The sequence below is a fragment of the Sturnus vulgaris genome, chromosome 5 (assembly GCF_052056855.1).
Source record: "Sturnus vulgaris isolate bStuVul1 chromosome 5, bStuVul1.hap1, whole genome shotgun sequence".
NCBI lineage: Eukaryota > Metazoa > Chordata > Aves > Passeriformes > Sturnidae > Sturnus > Sturnus vulgaris.
The window spans coordinates 60,334,877-60,352,303 of record NC_142247.1 but is presented as its reverse complement, the minus strand read 5'-3'; the positions used below and the strand labels follow the sequence as shown (position 1 = coordinate 60,352,303).

The 17,427-nt window shown below is 38.7% G+C and overlaps 1 protein-coding gene across 1 annotated transcript in view; it reads left to right on the top strand.

The window, feature by feature from the left end:
- SLC2A13 (solute carrier family 2 member 13) overlaps positions 1–17,427 on the top strand; it is a 141,097-nt gene that overhangs the window by 5,291 nt on the left and 118,379 nt on the right. The window lies entirely within an intron of this gene.

Below are 17,427 nucleotides of genomic sequence, written 5' to 3'. Positions count from 1 at the left end.
CACCTTGGTACATTTTGCAGTCACCCTCAACCCCCCAAATATGCTGTGCTGCTTCTGACAGATGCTTGTAATTTTCAGTCCAGAGGTTCATAGGCTATTTTTACCTCCGGAGACAGTGGTTTGTTAGTACAAGCTGGCAGTAGGAATGGAGGGGGATGGAGAGACAAATTTCTGGGTTGTTGCAATTGACTCTTGTGCTGTCACTGCCCACAGATGGTCACTCAGGCTTCCAGGATCTAAGGCTGCTGACATTACTGTGTGTGCTGAGGACTGAATCTCTGCATCTTAAGAGTTTAATCTATTCTAGTGCAAAAGCAGCTGGAAGGATGCATTAGTTTCTGACTGGAGCTGAAATCTTTCAGGGTAGCAGGATTAATTTAAGATGAAAAACTGTATCTTTTGAAGTCTTCTAATTTTGTGTGCCTTGGGTAGGATACACAGTGCTGTGCTCAGTTCACTGTCACGTCAACAAGCACTGACTCCCTTATTGTTTTGTCTGATGGTATAATAAAAAAATAAGCAATTTGCACATGAATGTTGCTACCTTGTATTTAGTGACCATTTCAGAAGAAGGCTATATCTAACACTTACATCTAAGAGAGTTTTTGGATTTTTTGATTCTTCTGGACACTCTTAAAAGTCATAAGGGAGGTGTTTTGGCCTTTTTGCTATTGTTTTTATTTAACTTAAGAAAGAAATCAATTCCCATAGTTCATAAGCCTTGAAATTTGTTTTCTGTCTTTAAAACATGGGAGTTTTTCTAAAATAATTTTCTTGTACTTGATCAAGCTGTTCTATTAAAACATAATCCCTGTTGAATTATGAGCATCTTTGTTTATTTTAGAAAAAAATAGAAAGCATCCATTTCATAGGTGATATAACATTGAAATTATGGTCTTACTCCTGATAAAAAGGTAACTTGAAGGAAGCTTGCAGTGTTAAACACAAGTATTTCCTTACTTTGAAAAATTCATGTGGGCACTGTAGGTGGGTTTATTTTCAAAATGCTTTGTTTGCTACGGGAACAGGAGACCAGTGGCATCCACTTACTGTGATGTTAGAGACAGCAAATCTTTCAGCTGGAGCTCTTGGGTCTGAGTGACTTGTTTGGCTGAAGTTTGCACCAGTCCTGTCAGCAGAGGCACAAGGCAGGATATCTGAGGACAGTGCAAGCAGCAGATTCAAGGTGCTGGCTGCTGTCTCGTGCTGTGCACTGTCAGAACTTGCACTTAATTTTTATTCTGAGTGTACTAGTCTGTACTTTGCCAATTGTATCCTGACAAGCAATGGAAAAACTGAATCACTGAAAGGAGGTGCCGAAAAGGCCTTTTAAATTAGATTTTTCCTTATCTTGTTATCAGAAGACTTGAAGATTAATTATAGCAGAAGTATGCTATTAAGTGGGGTTTTATAGAATATATCCTATTTTAAAATATATTGATTTCTTTTAAAAGTTGTATTTTAGGAATTTCAGGGATTATTACATTCAAATATGGTAAGCTTCTGGGTTGCAAGTCCTACAGAATTCCCTAAAATTGATTTCTATTTAAGGTGGTTGGACTCAAAGTGAGCAACTAAGGCTGTGTGGCATGCTGGCACCACAGAGATATAATGGGCCTGATGGATAGCTTTGTTTGCAAAATTGTTTTATGGGTTTTCATTGGTGGGCTTTCACATGTGACTTGTACAATCAGTGTTTCTGTTGTGAAGCTGGTGAAGAGCGTGGGTCTGCATTGAGCTGCTGGAAGCCTGAAACCAGTGACAGATGAAAATCAGGAGAGCAGAGTTCCACCTTTGGGCTTTTCTTTGCAATGATTATGCCTGTGAACAAGTGTCAAGTGAAGCAGTTGTTAATTCTATTTTAGAGGTCTTGTGTAACGTGGCTCTGGATAAGTCTGGAGCTATCTGATTACTTTAGCTAAACTCTCTGTAAGTCTTGATGCAATTTGGGTGCAAACTCTTCTAAAATATATTTTGCACATGATAATTGTAGAAATGAAGGTTTAAAAGCACACGTTCCTGTTCTTGTTGTCAAATTTAGACTGGTTTCATAAAGAACTTATTCAAAGTAAATGCATGTTCTGAAGGGGATTTTTTTCATAGGTGGTTTCTTATTTTGGCTGTTATATACCCAGTCACTGAAATTATGTTTCTTAGCTCAGACAGTCTGCCCCTCCTTCCTTCTCAAGTCCCTTCCAGACATGTTGCTGGCATGGATGAAATGCCACACTGTGACCCCAGAACCGCCCCCTCCCCTCCAAGTAGCTGGCTGTGGATGGGCCACAACACAGGTTCAGCCATGGGGTTGGCCAATGTGTTCCCACTTCCCCCTAGGTTTGGTCTCTTATTCAGCTGAGCAGTAAGGGGCTCTGCTTCTTCTGCAGTTGGGGACAGACTTCCTTTTTTTCCTCCCTTTCAAACTGCAGATTCTTGTTTGAAGTCCCCTAGGGATTGCACCTCGATTGACTTTCTTTGGAGTTCTGCCATCATTTCATGTTGCTGTGTGCTAGTGAGCTCAAACACTGAAGCAGTTGTGTAAATTTAATTTTTTTAAAAAAGAGGTTTATGTTTATTGATAAATGCAACTTTTTGCCTTTTCCTTGGGCTTGTCCTTTAGTTGTCACTCAGGAGTTTTTGCTCCTCCTCTGTAGATGGAGTTTTTAATTGTGTGTATTCAGGAGCTGTCAACTCAGCTTCTCTGCTTGAACTTTTCTTTCACCCCCCTCCTTGATTTTTCCAGTGTAATTCAGCAAGACAGCAACTCTCTGGAGGAGGTTTGTCCTCTGTGACTAATAGGAAAGACTTCTTGGTTCTCATTAGAGCTGATGTTTTCCAGGACCCCGTGACACTGACTTTGGGGGGCTCATCCTTTGTGAGAGTTCTACAGCAACAAGCATATTCTACTTCTGAGTGACAAGACAGTTTCCAGGCAAAAAAAAGCAATTCCAGGCAGTGTGGAGAACCCCAGTAACACCTGATGCTTTTAGTACATGGGCTGTCAGGCACTGCAAGGCTGACCAGTCTTCAGGGAGAAGTAAGGATTCCCTTTCTTCTCCCTGAAGGCCTGAGGTAATTGCTCCAGGCTCAGTTCTAGAACTTTCTGGTCTCTTTTCAGCATGGTGTATTTGGGAAGGTCTGAGTTCCACACATCTCATCTGAAGTGGTGGCTTTGAGGAGCTGCACGCTCAGTCCTGCACTTTCTGAGGCAGGAGTGAAGTAGTTGTCAATCTCCAGATGATACACACAAAACCATGAGATGCCAGAAATGGTGGAGAACCTACTATATAAACAAAAATGTGTAGCTAAAATTAGAGTCACCTTGATATCACCCATATTTTCACAGTCTAGACAAAATTAAATCATTCTAGAAACTTGTACCATTTGTGGGAGCCGTATAGCACGTGTTTTCAAGCCTTTTCCCAGAAGTGGGAGTTTATGCAGGCTAACCTGCAGAAACAAGAAGTAACAGCCCTTTTGCTTCCCTTTTCATTTCTTTAGGAGCCTCATGCACGTGGTTTTCTCCACTGTTGCTTCCCTTGCAAGGGAAACTAGTAATTATGGTCTCAATGTGTCTATGCATATAATCACTTTGGAAAAATATTGTTTTCTAGCACCTGAAAGTATTAGGTACATGTTTGTGTTTAGCCACAGCTCTTCTACTTTGCTGCCTTTCTCTGGAAATACAAGGGAATGCATTCTAAGTTGGAAAGAGCAGAAGAACCTGCCTGAGGTTACACAGGTTGTATTGCCCATTGTTGTGAGGTGTATGGCCTTGTAAATAGGGAATGTGTTCTGGTGAGCGCTGCTCTGAGGAACATCTACCGAACGGATTGCTGACATGTGCGGGTGGAAGAAGCTTTTTAATTTTTGTTTGCTCATAAGAAATTCCCTTCTGTTCCTTCTCCTAAATCCTTGTTCTGTGCAAGAAGTCTACAAAGACTTGACCAATCTCCCTTTCTTAGTAACACTGGATAGTTCTCTAGGTGTGTTTTCGTAGTTTTAGCACTCCTACTCTTGGTTCCCCAGATAAGAACTTTGAACTTAGGCCTACTTGAAGGCACCAATAATTTGATCTTTAAATCCGTCTTGAACTGACCACACCCCTAATAAATGGGTGGATGTAGAACTTTTCCATTGGGTTGTTTGTTCTTGTCTGTCTTCTTTCCTTTAAGCTGAGAGTCATAAAAACATGAAGGTGACCTTATGGTCATTAAATAACTTCATCTTGTTAGGACTGATACATTGCTGTCAGAGCAGTGTCATTGTTCATAAGCCATCAATTGCATTTATTCTAATAGAAAAGTTAAATATTGCTAGTATTTGAAAACTATAGCAATTGTTTTGATTCATGCCCTCTCTGAGCTGTCTTCTGCAGTTCATCAGATCTTGCTTTTGCATCTCTCTCATTTCCAAGGGCAAGAGATGAGCAGATCTCCTTTTCCCTAGTGCAGTACCAGAGCAGAACTGCTGTTGTGAAAGGAAAATAAAGCTACTCTCTTAAAGGTGCCTAAAGAAATTTGGAAGCAAAACCTCTTAATTGAAACTAATAAATATACTTAATAAAGTACTTAGAAGATTTTTATAGGAAAAGTGGTAGATGCCTAAATAAATTATGATGAAAGCCATGACAGAAAGGCTGGAGCAACTTCAGCAATCTAGAAAGATAACAGAAGCACAGAGCCTACATGAGGTGTTAGAGACAAGGAATATTTTTACTGCCTGTTTGAACATCTAACTGGAGTGCAAGTGGGAACAAAGAGAGCTGGGAGCCTAAATTTTTGTATAGGTGGTGGAGGATGGTGTACAAGAATCTCAAAGTTAGAGGACTCGAGTTGAAGTTAGTATTCCTTTGGAATCTATTTGTTCAACAGATGATAGTAGGAAAGAAATACCCATTCTTATGGCATTTTTTCTATGTTTAAGGTTCAGGGCAGTGTGCTTTATTTGCTGTTCATAGTTGTATGAAGACCTACTCTGCCTGTTATTTTGGACTTACTTTTCTGCTTTTAGCTGTCTACCTAGGAAGTTTGGTTTATGAGGGACCCACCACTAAGTACTTGCTCTCTGATTCAGTTAGTTTTTTTAGGATTGTTGGTTGGTGCTCTGATGGAGAGTGTGGAGGGTCTAACATCTGAGGAAGGCAGTGTGGTAATGGATGAACTGGAGCACGCTGAGCATGCAGGAAATAGTGGTTAAGTCCAAAGCTGTGTGTACTTTAAGCATGCATTTCAGCAGATGTTTGCATACAAGTGACCTTTTTTGTTTGTTCACAGGTGCTTGATTATTGGACTGTTGAGGTCAGTAGTAGCTATATCAGCACAGGAATGGGGAATCTGCCTGAGGGGAAAAGGTAAGTCTGGTTTTATTCACTATGGAGTTCAGCTAAATCTTTTGCCTGGTAGACTCCCTGCTCCTGCATTAATCATAGGTGCTGCTGACCTCACCAGTCCAAGTCACATTGGAACAGCTTGGTACGAATGAAATCCAAAGCCACTTGGGCAATTTTATGATCCTGAAAATAGAGGTGGAAAAGGCTAAATGTTCCACATAGGCATTCATGATGTTTCAGCCCAAAAATTCAATCACTGTGAGAACATTTTGAGCTACTACTTGTGTCTGGTTTTATGATGTGTGTTGTTCTTGGGTAGGAGGAGAAATAAAGCACAGATCCTTCCTCTTGTAATAATTGACTGGTGTGTTCTTGGAAAAAATCATTGGTGCATTTAGCAGAAACATGGGCACACATTGAGTAGAACATTACACAAGTAATGTTAACTTCCCTTTTAGTGAGTGGAAATGTACTTTACTAACTTCTTTGACAATTTGGATGAGAAGATGCCACTTATCATAAAATCTAACATTGTGTAGGGCACAATATTTGTTTTCACCTGTGTGGTCTGTGTGATTTCTTCTGTGCATCTTGCCATCCTGCAGGTTTAGGGCTTCACTCTGCTTCTGACCCCAGTCTGCAGGTTTTCTAGCACAAAATATTATCATGTTCAACAGCCTGTGTGCTTCTGAAAAAGCTGGAATTTCATGGCATATTTTTTAGGTCATGCTTTGTTGTTTTACTTTCTGTTGTGTCTCTGATGGTGACTTTTGAATAAGAAGAGATACTGTTTGTGTTTTGGCTTTGATTCTGCCCATTCTGACCCCACCTCCTCCTTCCCTTCATTGAAAAGCTGTTGTATCAGTCTGCAGGCCTCTCCCTGATTCAAAGTTAATTGCTTTCCTGGCACCCATGTACTATCTGGGCTATTAATCATTATTCTCTTAGATGTGGAGTGTTTCCTTGCACAGGAGCAAACACTACTCCGAGCTTGTTATGCAGGAGTGCAGAGAAGGCTTTTCTTCATAGCTCAAGACCAGCAGTCCTGTCTCCTCTGTAGTACACATTGGATCTTTAGCAAGATCTGAGCCAGCTGTTTGGAACAGTTGTGTTTAATCTATTCAGAAGCTAATTCTCAGTAATTCACCCTTTAGTGGTGAAACTTCTAAGCGGCTGTGTGCATGTTTTCTGGTGTTCCTTACCTAGAATCTTAACATGTTTCTGTCTGACTTTTGAAGGCTTTTAAACTGATATTTGGAGATAACACATAGTATTTATTTGTAAGTGCTATTCATCTTCTGTGGTATTTTGCTTACAGCAATGCTCTCTTTCTTGCTTGGAGCAAATGATTCAGTTAGTTGTAGTCAAACATAAAAATGCCTGTGTGCATGCTTCTCAGTCTCACACAAATATGTTCCCAATGTAGGTGAATCATCCAGAAGCAATGTATGGCTCTTTCTTTGGATTTCTATTTGTCCTGCATTATCAGCACCGAAATACATGTATCCCTAAAGCAATAATAGGTTGAGAAGTGTTTGCTTTACTCTGTCTCCTTTTCACAGTTATTCTGAGTGTTCTTTGTATTTCTATTTGTCAGCATTATCATCCCTGAAGCAGTAATATGCCAAGAAGTGTCTAATCTGCTGCATTTCACTTTCATCCTTGCTCTGTGTGTTCTGTACTCTGGAAATTTGTCTTGTTACAGGGCCTGTAGGCATCAGTTTTCTAAGTCACAGTGAACTTTGCCAGTGCACGTGCCAGATGGGGTTGCCTGTTCTACACCCTGGAGCCTGTTTCGTTTGCTTGCGTGCTGTAGAAGCAATCATAGCTAGGACACTGTTGCAAGAAAAAAAAAATAAAAAAAAGATTTCATGCTGATACAAAGAACTACAGACACAAAGCCTCAAACTCATCTTGCCCTAACATGAAGTTCTTTGTGTAATGCACAAGCCTGAATTGCTGTCTTATGTTAAAGTAAGTTAAATACATGCATGTGGTTGTTTTACTTTGTCACTCACTTGAAATATGCAGTGAGGGTGCTGAGGCATTGGAACAGACTGCCCAGAGAAATTGTGAATCCACACTGGAAGGGGATTTGAGTAACTTGATCTAGTGGAAGGTGTCTGCCCATCCTGTGGCAGGGCAGCTGGAACTAGATAATCTTTAAGGTCTTCAATCCAAACCATTCTGTGAACCTATGAATAAGAAAATGTCTGTTGTGCTTTTGAAAGATGTGACTTGCACAATGAGTCCCCAAGTGTCTGATGCAGTCTTTTGCTGAGTAAACATAAGACCAATTTGTAATTCTTGGATTTGTCGCTTTCTGGCATTTGGATCATCAAGTGACTGTGGTGCCTTATGCCTCCATTTTTCTTTCTGTAAGGTGGAACTGATGTTTGCATTTTCAAAAGTATTCTTGGACTTATTTAAAAACCAATAGTAATATTTTTTTCCTATCAGTCATAGCGTGTTCAGCACTGCAATTGCTGTTAATGGACATTATAGTGTGATTTTCAGTTTCTCAGGTAATTTCCTCTGTATTCAGGTCTCTTCTGTCCCTCCTTGGTGTGTGTTTGACCTGTAGACAGGCAGTACTGTTGGTGCTACTTCTGAGAGAAGTCTGGTCTCGGGACAGCTAGACATTCAGTCTTACTGAAATGCAGGTAAATTATTTGTAAGAAATTAACTAATTTCTATTTAATGGATTTTAAATTTTATTATTTAATTATTACTTGATTTTTTAACTGTAGGTGATTCTACTTAACTGGAAGTGCAAACTGTGCACTCATAGATACATATATACAAATTGGCACATACTTGTAATTGAGAAGAAAAAGATTGCTAAAAATCAGGCCACCTCTAAAAAGCATTCTAAGATGTATCTCAGTGAAGTAAGGTAGACTTGACTTAACTTCCAGAATGTACTCTGACATGCTGTATCACTGGCCATGCTTATTCTTTGGTTTCTCCCACAATCCTGTTCTGTGTCTTACAAGCAAATGGCACAAGAGTCGTTAAAGGATTGCCACTAAATGCTTTTGAGAAATTACTCCTAAGCTTGAGTTTTCCAGTATGGTATACTGAAACACTGCTCAAAGGCTATGTACATATTAGCAATTAAAAAGTCCTTTAAACTAAGAAAGGACAACAGTGTAAATGCAGAATGAGCAGGTGAATGTACACTTGACAGCATTTGAAATGTACACCTCAAGATGATGAGCAGTAGATATTTAAAGTGCTGAAAGCACACACTGCATTGGAAACATAGTCCATGAGGAGCTATTATTACAGTAGGTTACAAGTATTAGGGAGGAGGATTCTGTTATTAAGGAGGTTATCTTTGGTGACAGGAAGAGTAGTATTCTGCTAGAATAGTGTCTTCTTCCCAACCTCATTGACAAAGCCTGTCATCAACATGTGTGCTTTGCAATGGATAGCAAAAATTTTATGGGGAAAATACTGTGGTTTTATTATTTTATTACTGTATGCAAGTATATATAATACTAACAGGGCAGCTAGGAGTTGTTAGTGACTAAATCAGGGATCCAGTCACCTATGAGCTGTTTTGTGCTTCATTGTAGGTTCCTAATACTTTATTAGAAGCTGTCATAACTGCTTCCATTTGTACTCACAGTTGCTTTATTAGTGCTCAGTTTAATGGTTCTTCCTCAGTGAGTAATTAATTCTGCTTTCTAATGTTGCTCTCCTGCAGTATTGTCAGCAGTCCTTAACTTTTGTTTCGGGAAATAAGAAAGAGGAAGTAGGCCAAAAATGTTTTAAAATGTGAATAAAGTAATTTTTACTTCTGAGTGAAAATTCAATTATATGTGGCTAGATTTTACCATAATTGATGTTTCAATTAAATCTTGCTATATGAAAACTTAATTAAAAGATCAGGTGAAATGTGATACAGGGAGAATCAAGATGGGAGATAGTAATTACTTGGTAGAGTTTCTTTGGAAAGAGTCCTGTGAGGATATTCTTCCTGGCTCTGGTCTAAGACTTTTCAGTTAAGTAAGGAAATTTCTTCATAAATTTTTCTCTGTGAAAGTGGGGTAATGCTGTAATCACAGGGCTTGCAAAGTTTATTTTCAGAGAGACCCTGGATTCAGTTATTTTTCTCTGTGATAGTTTGTACATGAATCTTTTCACTAAAAGCTTGAACCTTAGATGAGAATATTTTGTCACTTTGAAGGAGAATGTGGCTTCATTTTTATCTATAAACTTTTCAGTTTTAAGGATGGAATCCACTTGTAAGTGGGAACAGGTATGAAGGAGTTAAGATTTACTACTCTGTAGTAGCTGTGCCTCAAGTATAAAAAAGCTGGGTCACTTAGAGGCTGGCAGACAGTACACGGAAGCAGTGGAGTATTTCATTGCCCAGCTTGTTATCTGACAACTTACACTGATTTATTGCAACTTGTGCAGTGCAAGTCACAGGAAAAGCAGATTTTATCTTAGAGATACTTGCTGTATCTGTGTTAATTGGAATAGGACTGTCAGTTATACTTTTTTAAATTGCAACTCCTAATTTTTCTTAAAATTTCTCATTTTCACTATTCTCTCACTATATGGGGGCAACACAGCAGACTGACAGACAGGAGAATCAGTGCAATGCCCTGAGTTGCAGAATGGCACTTCAGATACTCGTCTTTATTTCCTCTCAATCTTTAGGTCATCTAGAGTTATCAAAGTCTTGTATCACTTAATGAGATTTACCAAGAACAATGGAGTGTTTGCCCAGCTTTCTCTGTATAGGCTGACCTGGAGCTCTGTCTGAATCCTCCCCTACTGATGTGCCAGGAGAATGAAACAGGGCAGGAAAGAGCTGCTCTGCAGGGGGACCTCAGGATTTGTGCTCAGTGCTGAGTAAGGACCTAACAAAGTGCAAAGTAAACGTTGAAGTAAAACAATTATTACCAGAATTGCATATGCTGTTTGGGAAATGAGAGTCCATCACAATGCATCTAGGGAACTGGAAATTGTCAAAAAATTGAAAGTTGTGAGAGCGACATTTCCCAGAAAGCTCTTTGGCAGTCCATTTCCCTGACAAAATTTAGCAGTAATTTCTCTCCACCTGCAGCATCCATCTACTCCTGGTTGGCTGGGGCTTCCTCAGCTTTTTGTCCCCTAGATGTTGGTAATGGAGTAGTTGATCTCTTCCTTTTTTCCTTTTAGCACTTAACACTACTGTCCTGCTTTTTTCCCCCCTTCAAGTACAGCAGGCTCATTCTTCGCTTGTAGCTTCTTTTTTTTTGTCCGTATGAGCCCCTGGTGGAAGTAAATACACATCAAAAGTGTTTAAAGTAACCTTGTATCCCTTGACAGCTTGACACCATGAGTGCTGCAGTTGTGATAGTCTAGGAGACCAGTCGCAAGTAATTTCTATGTGTAAACCTGTGTGACATGAAGAAATTCAGAGTTGGCTTATCCCTCTGTTAAGGGCACTCTAATGCAAGATTCTTGTCCTAATAGTTAAAACCCTCTCTGAAACTACCACTTTTCTTGAGCGATCTTTACTTGGGATTCTTCCATATGTTCTATGGATGTTCTTCTATTGCAGCTGCATTGCCCTGGCACTGAGCAGCTGTTATTGAATTGGCAGCAGGGAAACTCCAGATCATGAGGAGAAGGACATGTGGTAGCTGGATATTGAAGCTGAGCTGCTTCTCTTAAAGCAAAGAAGTGTGCAGCACTGGTTGACTTAAGCCATGTGCACTAGGCAAGGCTTTACTCTCCCTAGCACACAAAATGTGCGTGTTACAGAAGGTACCTTGAGGGAGAAGCACTGTATTGATTTCTACCACCCCTCACCCTCCAATGCTGCAAATATTTTCCCATATGGTCAAAAAGATGTTTTACTATGTCTGCATGGATCACTTGTGTCTGTAGACACAGGCTTGGTTGTATACAAATTTGCTAGTGTAGAAAGAAACTGAGCAATTGCTGCAATTCCTATATTTTCATTGTAACTGTAGTTATATTTACATTTACTGTTATGAGTGCTACTTGCATTATAAGGGCATAATTGAAACTTTGTTTTTAAAATCAAGCCTTAGGCTGTAAAAGGCTTACAAGTCTTTTGTTTATTTTTTAGAGTAGTAACTGTAAAACCATGTAACTGGTATCTGTCTTCCTACCAGTCATGCTGTTTTCTGCACAAGTGAATAAATGTAGCAATTCCTATAAAAATATAATTGAGTGTTGATGTTTGCAATCTATTTACCCATGGCAGGCACAAAATTACTGCAAATATATATTAGACAGACAGTATTTTTTGAATGGCTTTTCTGAACAGGGAATGAAATAATTCAATGTTCTTTTACTCTAAAATGTTAGTTTGTTTCTCTAAAGCACTAAGTTTGCAATGAAATTATTCTTTCTAATTTTTATTTTAATTAATTGGAAGTGGTAGGTAAGAAAATGTGTTCTTCTGCTCCTCTTCACCTGAAGCTTCATATTTGGAAGCAGTTGCTAGACTATTAACCAGTGAAACCCAGGGCAGTTTACAGAGACGTTAAACCAGTTTCACTGTTTCGATAGCTGCACTTGTAGAAAGGGGCACTGTTAAAAACAATTTAAGTCTTAGTTGAAGAGTAACCATAGCTTTCAGGTATAACCTGAAGGCATGCTTTTGACCGAGTTATAGTTCAGCTTCTAAAGCTTGTTCATGTTTATATAGATACCATTTCCCTTAGAATTCTTCTAAGCTGGGTAAAACATCTGTAGTAGAATTAGGGAAAAAATGGTATATAAGCAAAAGTGTAAAGTTAGAAAGGAACTTTCATTTCCTGTATAGCTTTCAAACCATTACACTTGTCCTCTGAAAATAAAATTTCTCTGCACAGAAAATATGTGCTAATCCTTGAAGCATTCAACCATTGTTCTGAGTTTTTTGATGTGGGATTGGTTTTTTACAACCATGTAAATATTGTATTTATAATGCTGACTTTCAGGCATGTATGCAGGGCTATGCAGATGAGCCCTGACGAATCTTTCTGGGTCATTATAAAACCATACATCCCTGCTGAAAATTGCAGTTTGTGTGGCTAAGTCAGCAGAAAGAGCCAGATTGGCACCCCCAGCCTCTCAGTTTGCAGTGATCTGTGTCTCAGCACAATTCCATGCCAGCCACCAGGTCAAAAGCCTCAATGGCCAGTGGGGTAGCTGAGATGTGGATACTCATCCAGATCCCCTGCCTTGCTGGATGGGGAGCAGCCGCTGGACGGGGAACAACTCCTTATGTGTGGCTGGGGCTGTCTCAGGACCTGCTCGTTTTCATCTGCTAGTTCTTCCTAGGTGTGAGCAGCACATCCAATTCAGTCTGCTGGTGCTAAAGAATGTCTACAGAAAAGCACTGCTTATCTCAATTAGTATTTATTTAAACTGAAACCACTCTTGATCAAGTAGTGCTTGACTTACGTGTTTATACAAGCTGTCATAAAGAAAACTACTACGTTGTGTTCATAATTTTCAAGTGCAAATAGAAAAATGCTCTTATTTTCTGAAGTGAGAAGTTTTTGCAATGTGATAAAAATAAAAGTGTTGAGTGGCATAAACGTCTAGGCTGCTTTAATCTTTCACACTGAAAGGTCTGCATCTTACAATGCAGTTACAGATTTTTGCAAATAGTTCTTGATCAAAATTAATTCAGAAACAGAACAAATTAGAACTTTTTCTTAGTTGCTTTTGGTAGCTTTTACTCACTTCTAGGGTTGATTGTTGTTCTAGTATTGCTATAATGATTAAAAAATGCATTTCTTCATGATTTCTTGTATCTTTCTGAAATGAGATCTTACTGATATGAGCTACAGGCACAAGTTCCCAGTATGGCATTGTCGCTGGGATACTCAGGGACTCAGGCAGCTGGGTGGGGTCTGGCTGGGAGTTTCACAGCCTGGATGAATAGGAACAGATGGTAGTCATAAAGAATGACTGAACACGGGTAACTAAATCCAGGTTGCTGGGAAGTGTAAACTGACATCTGTAGTGTTAGGTGTGATCATAGGCTGGGACAGTTGCAAAGAACTTTGCTTCCCATTTTCTGGATAATTATCTTGATTATTTTGCCTCTGGTTAATTAGATCCCACTCTTTCTGATTTTGTCAGTCAAGATAAATTTCCTCTTAACTTTAAAAAAGTTATTATTACAGCCTTGAATAATCTCAAAATAATTTTGAATAGAAAAAGTGATTTAAGAATAGTTTCTTCCCAAAATGAGTTGTTCCACACATAATGCTAATGTTGAATTGAATAGGACCCCACAGATGAAGTGTTTCTAATACTTAGAACAATAGAATATTCTCAGTATTTTTTAAATTACAGTTTGTTTATTATTAAAGATTACTACATTATTTTTGTAACTCCTAAACTGTTTTCTTTTAATAAACTGAGTAAACTAAGCTTTATTTTAATGAGCTTTCACACTGTAACCTGTAAGTAGTTCTTGTCTGTTTTCCCCCAGGTGTCATGGCTCACTTTTTTCCATTTCATAACCCCCAGTTTCCAGATTAAAAATATTCCTTGACTTTAAGAATTTCAGTGTAGGAAAAGAAGTACTGTGATAAATAGTCCCTCCTTGATTATGCTTTGTTGAATATTCATGTCACTTTACTGTATGTGATAGTCCTAGGATGTTCTGAAATACTGTACTGGAGATGCCAGAGAAAGGCCTTAATACTTTAATTATGGAAGAATTGTATTATGTGTTGGAATGTTAATTTTGTTATGAGCTGGATTTGCTTCTGTATGTTTTGGACAAGGGAGAGCTTGAAACTTGAAATTACTCTTGTGGAAGGCTAATGCTATCTTCTTGGGGCATTGCATTTACTATATGAACAGTGGTGGTTGTTTCTACTGGATGCAATTTGAAGTTTTCTTGAGTGAAGAAGGATTTTGTGGTTTTGGTCGGTCCTTGTGACACACAACAGTGAGAGTCTTGTGATCATCAGAAAGAATTATTTATTCAGGCTCATTAAGATGATTGTTCTGTAAATCTGGGACAATGTCAACTAGTGAGGAGCTTCGTTTGCATTTGTTACAGATTGCTCTGGTCCTTGACTCCTTCACAGTTGGATGCCACAATGCTGCATGATAACAGGGTTTTGGTTAGAATTTCAATGTTGGTCATACAGATTTGTGTTGGTGACTAGTTAGGGACATGAAAGTCTGGAATTGCTTAGTCTATTAGATGTTCAACAGTACAAGTTCTTTAGTTACAATCAACCAGCTCTCTACAATTCAGTAAATTACTGTTAAAATACCAGACTTAAATGAAGACTGTTGGACTCCCATTCTAGAAGAGATGCACCTAAATCTCTCCATTACTGTCATCTATGTTCTCATGTGATTTTTGTGCTTGTTTGTCCCACTGCCCGTGTGCATTTCAGTGCTTTCCTGTAGCCCAGTACAGTTATGCCACAGCTAAGAAATTGATTTCTACTAATCTGACATAGGGGAGATACTGAATGGGGAAGTGTGTTGCCAATCATCCTTGAAATAACTTTCAGTAACCAGTTATAAACTGCTGATAATGCCTTTACTAGATATGTGAGGTGGGTGGGAAGCTTAGCTATTAGAGGGGGCTTGAGCTTTCACTGATGTTCACACTCAAATACAAGTTGTGCAATGAATATTTTAGCTTTATCTGCTAGGGAAATGGTTAGTGTACTAGAACAGCATTGAAATGCACTGCTTTTTCAAGTATATCCTATTAGCATGTTTAATAAGGCAGTCTGTTATCCCCTTAGGTTGACTGTCTTTATTGAAAGCTGAAGTGTTAACTGTAACAGCACAAAAGGACTCTGTGAGACTATAAAAAGGCTTAATTTCTGATTAGGTTGAGCAATATAATTGTAGTATGTTGTGGAGCTGTCTATAGAATAGGAGGTGGCTGATTGTTGACAGCTCCTGTATGTGTGTTTGTGAAAGTTAGTGGTCTTTTAAAATAAGTATCCTTTGTAGTTAAAATGTATCCCTTTTGTCAGTGATGGATTTCTTTTCTCCACAAACTTTTAAAATTGATGCTTCTTTGATGGTAAAGATTATACAGTTATTGTAGAACTTTTCAGTTCTTTCAGGATGTTAAGCAGCATGTTGCTCCTGTCCTCCTGAGTTTTGCTACTCAGATGTGAGCAATGTTCTAAAATTATCTGTTGGCAAGAAAGCTGGTTTTGTCAGAGTAAAGCAAAAGCCTGAAAGTATAATTTTGTGGGAACACAACTGAAAGAAAGTACTCGATGAAAGTCTCTTTGTCTATATAATGTAACATACTTCTGAGGTCAATCCTATTTCCAAGGCACTAAATTTAGAGTGCATGTCCAGTGTCCAAGATGTAGGAAGTTTACCAGATTTCCTGCAAAGTTGCTGTGAGAAAACCTTAGCTCAGCTGTAGGTTGGCAAGTTTCCCCTTGCCACCTTAGGAATTTGCTATTTGCTTATACTCCCCTTGCACCCCCACAAAAAGTTTACCTTGACTTTGTATTCAAATTCTTTTGTAGCATAGCAACCTCTGCTAATATTTAATTCCGGCTTCTCTTTGCCATAAACTTGCTTCTTCATCAGGTTGCCTCCATAAATCCTCTGTCTGTGGAATCACTTGCTGCTTGGAATCCCTACCATTAACACAAACCATTATGGGATGCTTCTTAATTAAGTGCATTTTAAAGCTGGCAGCATTAAAGTTTAACATTTTAATGAAAATTTGCTCTTGCAAGATATGTGCAGTACTTTACCTTTGTTAAGTATCTCAGTGTAGCTTTATATGGTAGTGAAGGCTGTTCTGAAAGGAAACTTCTTAATTTCTGCCTGTTCATTTGGAGCTCCTAACAACACAAATTTTTGTAATAAGCTGTGTATGTTCTTTGTTGTTAATTTACTTGCTAAGTTGCTGTACTCTGAAATAAGATCAGAGATTTCTTAGTGCTTTTTTAATGATTTTTCCATATTTTAATTTTAGTTTCCACTTGGACAATCTGGAGTCCCATTGTGGTTCAGGTTACTCCATTGTCCTAACTAGTCCTGCTTGGGGGCCAGTAGAGTCTTCTGATATCACTGTGAACTGTTTAAAGGAGATAAGTGGTACAACCCCCTTAAGAGGCAGGTGGATATCCTTCTAGCACGTTGTATTCCCTGGTTTGCATGGCTTTCCTGCAAAGGGTCAGCACAAGCTGGGCAGGAGGGACAGAACCATGATACAGAGACACATCAGCTCCTGGATGTGCCTCCTTAGCACTTCTAGTTAACCATCAATCTTCTTTATTATTAGGCATGAAAGACTAATTGCGTTGCAGTAACAACAGAAGTTTGTCAGGAACCCTTTCCTGTGTTTTTGCTGTTCCTGACACTGTTTATTGGCTGATGCCAGTGAAAAGACTGACACTTATATTCCTACTTAGAGTTCTTTTGTTGTGCTAGGAGTAAAAGTGCATCTCATTCAATATCCTGTCTCCAGCTTTTGTTGCTCATCTGTTGTTTTTATGACGTACCTTCCCTCCTATCACCAGGAGACATGACAGGAGTTGTGGTGGAAATCCTGATCTGGACAGGGTACATTTATATGTCTGATCTTGCAAAAAGAAGTCTTTAAAATGGTTCCATCTCCTTAGCATTAATGCTCAAATGCATTTTACAAACAATAACTTGGATTCCTTTTTTAGTCCTTGTGTTTTCTACCATAATTTCATTTATTAAAATATAATTCTAATTTTCATAGGAGCTCTCCTTCATTGACCTTTTTTATTTCTATTGTCAATAGGTTTGTTGACTTAATTTCTGAAATTTTTAATGAATTCTTTGTGATGCTTACATATTCATACTGGAAATACCTTTCTGGATGATAAAGTGATTCTAAGATGTCTTTTCACACCTCTGGTCTATTGATTGTCTTAAAATTGAGCTGTGTACAGACTTATCTCTGCTTTCTACTGGTAAGTCTGCAGATTATAGTAGGAGCCCTAGTAATTAGTCTCCTAAGTGATTTTAGGAGTGAAAAAGCATTTATTATGATGATTTCAGCCCACTGTGTCATCTGATGCTTCCCATATAATAATTAGAGGCATCTTCTGGTCGAAATTTAAGGAACCTTCTGTTACATTTTT